At 44.3% G+C, this 7,499-nt stretch overlaps 1 non-coding gene across 1 annotated transcript; it reads left to right on the forward strand.

The window, feature by feature from the left end:
• The first annotated feature begins 3,965 nt into the window (after positions 1-3,965).
• On the forward strand, positions 3,966-4,103 carry LOC114813004. The gene has a single exon (XR_003760615.1). It is a non-coding gene; the product is annotated as a small nucleolar RNA SNORA7 (small nucleolar RNA).
• Positions 4,104-7,499: the final 3,396 nt, after the last annotated feature.

Here is a 7,499-nt window from a genome sequence, read left to right on the forward strand (position 1 = left end):
CAGGGTAGGTCAATCAACAGATCAATCTAGGAGAAGATGCTATTTCAAAGAGCTTTGAAGAGCAGTGGTGAGGCTGGATGTGAAGGGGTGGGAGTTCCGGTCAGAAGGAAGGGCATAAAGAAGGGTCATTCGATCATATTTCCTAACCACTTACTTTGTGCAGAGCACTGTCACTGTCACTGACTTGGAGTCAGAGGTCATGAGTTCGAATCCCGGCTCGGCCACTTGTCAGCTGTGTGACTGTGGGCAAGTCACTTAACTTCTCTGGGCCTCACTTACCTCATCTGTAAAATGGGGATTAAGACTGTGAGCCCCATGTGGGACAACCTGATTCCCCTATGTCTACCCCAGCGCTTAGAACAGTGCTCTGCACATAGTAAGCGCTTAACAAATACCAACACTGTACTAAGCGCTTGGGAGAGTACGATATAACAGTCGGCCCTGACGAGATCATGGCAGGGTGAGTAGGTTGGCTTTGTGAGATTGGATGCATGGGGCGTGTAATGAAATAAATAAGGGATAACTACGACTGCCCTTCTCAGGATGGCACCTGGAGAGTTCCCGATGTCTTCCAGTCTCGGCTACGGAAGGAAGGGTCAAACAGAGGCATAACCATTCCATTCCTAGCTCGGGCAGTGGCCAGTGAGTGGAAGGCAATCTGCTACAAGTCAAAACTCCCCTGTGCTGGCCACCATCAGCCTAGGAGAGAGTGGAGGATGAAGACTCACGTTTACTGAGCAGAAAGAGGTGATGGAAAACCACTTTCGTATTTTTACCAAGAAAACGCTATGGATCCACTACCAGAACGACTGCAGTTGGAGGTGGGGCGTTCTGGGAGAGATGTGACCGGGGAGTCACAGTGGGTCGGAAAAGACTGGACTGCATAAGACAAGACAATGATGATTGAGTGTCCTCAAGTCAGTGGTCAGAAGCTGCTGCTTGATTAGACTGTGAGCCCTTCAATGGGCAGGGATTGTCTCTATTGCCGAATTGAACATTCCAAGCGCTTAGAACAGTGCTCTGCACATAGTAAACGCTCAATAAATACTATTTAATGAAAATGAAGAGGCATGATCAACCACTGGAGGTTTGTGAGGAGAGGTGTGCAGATTTCCTATTATTGCCTTGCTGAAGAAAATGGGAGCCACGTGAACAACAAATGTGCTTCAATAATGAAGAAACTTTAAATCGCTGGAAACGGAATATGGAATTTTCACTAAATCTTTCACCGTTCTGCTAGAATCAGTCGATCATGTTGCTCTGCCAACCTGTTGCTCAGTTCTGTTCATCCTATATTAGGCAGAAAAAACAATCTACTTTAAAAGAATTCCTACAATGTGCATGCAAGAAGCACAATCCTTAACCTCTGAGCAAAACGTATGGGCCAGGAAGGTGCCATTAAAAAGAAAATAAAAGTTTATGTTTGGAGATCTGACATGGAGATGCTCATCTTCTGTGCTCTCTTCCTCTCTTTATAAAAAAAAAAAAAAATCTTAGAAACTCTCCAGTTCTCTTTTCTTGCCTTTCAATCCTCAAACCCTCTGATGTAAGGGGAAAATGAAGTGATTTGCTCTGTCACAATAAAAGAATAGTTCCCGCTGTTATCCTTTCAGCCGCGTCTCTCTATTACCACAAGTTAACATTCGCTGTGTCCTTTTTGTATTACTTTTTTTTTTCGATCCTGGCCATTTACAAATTAAATGGAACAAAAACAAAACCAGAGTAGCCAGAAAGCAGCAGTGACTTGCAAGGTGGGCTCTTGATCAGGTACGACTGATTAGGCCTGCACTGCTTTCTTGGGAGAAAGCCCAAGAAAGACTGATTATGGGGGAAAAAAGAAGACTAGCATCTTTGGGGAAGGCAGCAGGAAACATGAGAAAGTCCTGGGGTTACAACATTTTTCAAGTCAAGTAGCTTCTTTAGGGGTTTACTACTCCCTCCTTTTTAAACAGGGAGCCCTGTTTGGAACAGGGATGTTGTCCAAACCGCTCATCTTGCATCTACCTCAGCTCTTAGAAAAGTGTATGGCATCTAATAAGCACTTAACAAGTATCATCATAATTATGATTTGTTTTTTTCTAACAAAGTTAAACCTATTTACAGCCCATGGATCATTCTCAAAGTGTCCACAAAAAGAACCACATAATGTCTAATAATGTCTGTTTTCCCTTCCAGACTGCAAAATTGTTGTGGGCAGGGAACACGTTTCCCAACTCTATTGTGTTGAACTTTCCCAAGAGTCTGGGACAATGCTCTGCACACGGTAAGCGGTCGATCAATACCATGGCTTGATGTTTTTTGTGAATTCCTGTTCTTGCTAAGACCGTGAGCCCCATGTCTTCAAGTCAATGGTCAGGAGCTGCTGTTTGATATGAAGAAGAATGAACAACCACCACTGGAGGTTTGTGAGGAGATGTATGCATATTTCCTTTTATTACTGTTGCTGAAGAAAATGGGAGGCTTTATGAGCCAAAAATGTGCTTCAGTACTGAAGAAACTTTAAATTGCTGGAAATGGAATATGGAAGTTTCACTAAATCTTTCACCGTTCTGCTAGAATCAGTCAATCATGTTACTCTGCAAACCTGTCGTTCAGGGATTCCAGCCTGATTAACTTGGATTTACCCCAGTGCTTAGAATAGCACTTGATACATAGTAGGTACTTGATGATGATGATGGTATTTGTTAAGCGCTTACTATGTGCCAAGCACTATTCTCAGCACTGAGATAAATACAAAGTAATCAGGTTGTCCCACGTGAGGTTTTTACATATGAGACAACTGAGGTAAAGAGAAGTTAAGTGACTTGCCCGAAGTCACACAACTGATAAGCGGCAGAGGCGGGATTAGAACCCACTACCTCTCACTCCTGTGCCCACGCTCTTTCCACTAAGCCAAGCCAAGCTGTACTGAGTTCTACTTAAACATAATATGAAAAATAGCAATGATGATGACGACATCTCCTGCAAGACCAAGGGCCGAGGATCTCCGTGAAGGTGGACAATAGTAACAACAGTAACAATAATAATGACATTTTTAAGCACTTACTATGCGCCAGACACTGTACTAAGCACTGGCTTACACATTAGGTAAGCGGGTTGAACACAGTCCCTGTCCCACATAGGGCTCATGGTCTTAATTCCCCATTTTCCAGATAAGGTAACCGAGGTCAGCCATTTGCACGGTGTCATTCATTCTCTATTCCCTGTGGATCACATTCTCGCCACAGTACCAACTGCCGAGATGGATCACACCGCAAAATTCGCTCCCGGGTTGGTACATGCAGGACCCGTTTACAGCTGAAGAGACTACGGCTGAGTAAGCTCATTACGAGTAGGGAACGTGTCTGCTACTTCTCTTCTACTGTTCTCTCAAGTGCTTAGAATGATAATAATGATAATAATTTTGGTATCAGTTAAGTGCTTTCTATGCTCCAAGTACCGTACTAAGTACTGGGGTGGATACAAACAAACTGGGTTGGACCCAGTCCCTGTCCCACATGGGGCTCACAGTCTCACTCCCCATTTTACAGATGAGGTAAATGAGGCCCAGAAAACTGAAGTGATTTGCCCAAGGCCACGCAACAGACCAGTGGCAGAACCGGGATTAGAACCCTTGACCCTCTGACTCCCAGACCTGTAGAAGAGGGCTCTGTATGCAGTAGGCAATGAATAAATACCACTGATTGATTGACTGAGTGCTGACGCTGGCCGTCAAGGTGGGTGCCCAGGTACCCAATGCCTGCTGTGCCTCTTTGGTCACTTATTTTCAAGATTCCTGCTGACGTTTTCAACCTCGCGGAATCAAGCAATTACAGAGCACTTACTGTGTGTGCAGAGCACTGTATTAACTTACCGGGAGAGTACAATGATAATAACAGAGACTGGAACATTTGTTTATTTGTTATGTGCCAAGCACTCAATTCAGCACTGGGGTAGATCAAGATAACCAGATTCTACATGGGGCTCCCCTCTAAGGTTCGTACTTGGAGAGTCTCCAGTCCTCTACCAGTATCGACTACGAGGGGGAGAGTCAAGCAGAGCCCTGTCCATTCCATTCCTAGCTTGGGCAGTGGCTAGCGAGTGGAAGGCCATCTGCTACAAGTCAAAACTCCCCTGTGCTGGGCAGCGGCGGCACAGGAGAGAGTCGAGGGTGGACACTCAAATTTACTGAGCGGAAGTAGGTGATGGTAAACCACTTCCATATTTTTACCAAGAAAAGTCTCTGGATCCACTACCAGAACGATTGCAGATGGAGGTGGAGCGTTCTGGGAGAGATGTGTCCATGGCGTCCATCAGACAAGACATGGGGCTCAGAGTCTAAATACAGGTACTGAATCCCCATTTCACAGATGAGGGAAGTGAGGCCCAGAAAAGTTCAGTGACTTGCCCACAGCCACAGACAGCAGGATGAGGTCCTAGATCCTCTGACTCCCAGGCCTATGCCCTTTCCACTAGGACACGCTGCTTTTCTACAAGGGTAGGAAGAGGCGATCCCTGCTTAACTGCTTAAAAGAGCTTAGCATCTTCTTGGGTCACAAACTGTCACTACAGATGACAGAGCCCATGTAGGCAAAACCGTGACCCAAAGCCAGATTCCTTGATTCCAAGTGAATCAACGGAAGACATTTCTCGGCACATGATAAGCATTTACCACCGTAAAATGTTCCTGAAAAATGTTCCTGATAATTTTCTGGACAATTTTAGTTAAAGAGTAACTCCAGTGCATATACAGTCAAGGTTGCTCATTTCAAACTCCACTGGGGACAGGGGCTAGAAAAACTGTAAGTGGCAAAATAAATTAAAATGTAATTTTTACAGTGGAAAAAGAGCGATATTCTTAAACTGGTAAAGTGATCAAAAATTTTTATGAAATCTTGGTCTTTAATGGAAAACTATTCCCAGGTTTCCATTATTAATTAACCTTAGAATTAACGGCAGCCGAATGAAGCTGGGTGGTCTAGTGGAAAGAGCACAGGCCTGAGAGTCAGAGGGTCCTAATTCTGGCTCTGCCACAAACCTGCTGTGTGACCCTGGACGAGTTACTTAACTTCTCTGTGCCTCAGTTTCCTCATGGGCAAAATGGGGAAATCACTACCTGCTAGGCTGTGAGCCCCACCAGGGACCTGTTGTACCTATCCCAGCACTTGAATACAGGGCTTGGCACGAAATAAGCGCTTAACAGATACGACAATTAGTATGATCGTTAGAATCCCTCTGAGGACCATCAACATAAAAAAGTAACAACACGTGTCCATTTCTTCGGGGGTAACGATGCCCTCTCCTTCCTACCACATGTGTGTCAGTAGGTACCTTTGGACTGCCAGTCGAAAAGAAAAAGTTTACTACCCCAAAACACTGCTAAGAGTCGTAGCAGATGTGGGAAGGAGTAAATTTCACAACCTGATCCATTAGGCTCCTACATCAGGCAGAAAGGGCTTTACGCTTCCATTATGGCCAAGCCTCCAGCCGCTAATTTGATTGATTTTAGTTCGTATTGTTTTGCTGTCATTGAAAGCCATGTTAAACCACATTAGTGTACTCTCTTTGTGTTGTGTCCAATGGATGAAAAACACAAAACTCTCTCACTAAAGAAAAGCTCAAAGGGGAAAATGATTTGTACGACCAAGTTAGTACACGTTTCCTGCCCACAAAGAGATTGTTGGATTGTGAGCCCAGGGAGGGACAGGGACCATGTCTAAAAACCATGTAGTACAGTGCTTTGCACACAGTAAGCACTCAAAATAAATACTATCGAATGAATGTGTATTTCTCTGAACCTCAATTGCCTCATCTGTAAAATGGGGATTGAGACTGCTAGCCCATGTGAGACAGGGCCCGTGTCCAACCAGATTTGCTTGTATCCACCCCAGCACTTAGTACAGTGCCTGGCACATAGTAAGTGCTTAACAAATGCCACAAATGCCTCTGCTTCCCATACTCTGAATCCTTACATTTTTTTGTTGTTTCATTGTACTTGTTAAGCTGTTCTAAGAGCTGAGGTAGGTACAGGTTTATCAGGTGGGACACAGTCCCTGTCCACTTGCGGATCACTGTCCAAGTAGGATGTCAAACATGTGTTTGGTGCTCAGTATGGGGCTCTAGACACAGTAGGTGCTTAATAAATACCATGACCACTAACAGGCTTACAGCCCAGAGGAGGAGATGGACATTAATACAGAAAAATAAATCACAGTTATGTCCCTAAGTGCTTTGGGCTGAGGGTGGGGAGAATACCAAAATCCCCAAAGGGGAGAGATGATGGATTGACATCTCCACTCCCCCCAACAAAAAAATCTCCACTTCAGTCTATCCTAAATGCTGCTCATGGCTTTGACACTGGTTCTGCTATCTCCTAACCAGTGGAAATGCATGATTCTTGGGTGAGAAAGGGAAAGGGGTCACCATGCTCTAAACCCACTATCTCCCCTTTACCCAGACCAGGAAGAATGTGTGGAGAGAGCCGCACTATCAGTTGCAGAGCAGAGGAGTTTGTCTCTGCAGACACTGGGCCTGAAGGAATAAAAACTCCTCACATAATTGCACATGGCAACGCCACCAGGCTTCGGCCATTAGCGTAAGCTCACTGTGGGCAGAAAAAGTGTCTACCAAATCCGTAAAAGGCACTTTTGTGTAATCTCCCAAGAAATGCCCAGAGTAAGTGCAATAAATACAATTTTTTATGGTATTTGTTAAGCACTTCTTACGTTTCAAACATTGTCCTAAATGCTAGGTTTGGTACAAGATAATTAGGTGAGATACTGTTCTGTCCTACAAGGGGCTACCATCCTAAATAGAAGGGGAAAGCAGTATTAAATCTCATTTTACAGGTGAGGAAACTGAGGCACAGAGACGGCGACTTGCCCAAGGCCACACAGCAAGCAATTATCAGAGTCAGAATTAGAACCCAGGTCCTCTGACTCCCAGGTCTGTGCTCTTTCCTGTAGGCCATTCCGCTTCCCAGCCTACAATTGAGTGAGTGATTGAGGAGTGCTAAGAAAAGCAAATCATCTCATGGCGCTTATTAAGTCCTGGATGGGAAATGATTTTGATTTCAAGTGAATGGAATTTATGCTTCAGGAGGCTTTGCAATGGTGTTGGCTCTACTAGGGCAACAAAAATAATCATTACAGAAGCGGCTTTATGGATCTTCACATACTTGCATATTTTTACATATTATATACGCAAGGGCTTGCTTCATTTAGTGTCACACAGAGATCACTGCTTAAAATGTTCACTGAAGGTGCTAGAACTCAGAGAGTTTATTGTGGCATACAATGAAGCCAAATTAGAATGATTTCAATAGATAACGGCACTGAAAGATGGGTGGTGGAAAGGCTAGCTTTACTTTGACATTTCCAGAAACCTGAGAAGCAGCCGCTATATGATAATCTTTCATCTACTATGGATAGCACAATAACCCATTTAGATGCCCAGGCAAAAGCAACCGGAGAGAGTAAAACTATGAGGGCTCAAGGCTTTATTCATTTAGTCCAAAATAA

The sequence above is a fragment of the Ornithorhynchus anatinus genome, chromosome 6, assembly GCF_004115215.2.
Source record: "Ornithorhynchus anatinus isolate Pmale09 chromosome 6, mOrnAna1.pri.v4, whole genome shotgun sequence".
In the NCBI taxonomy this organism is placed as follows: Eukaryota; Metazoa; Chordata; class Mammalia; order Monotremata; family Ornithorhynchidae; genus Ornithorhynchus; species Ornithorhynchus anatinus.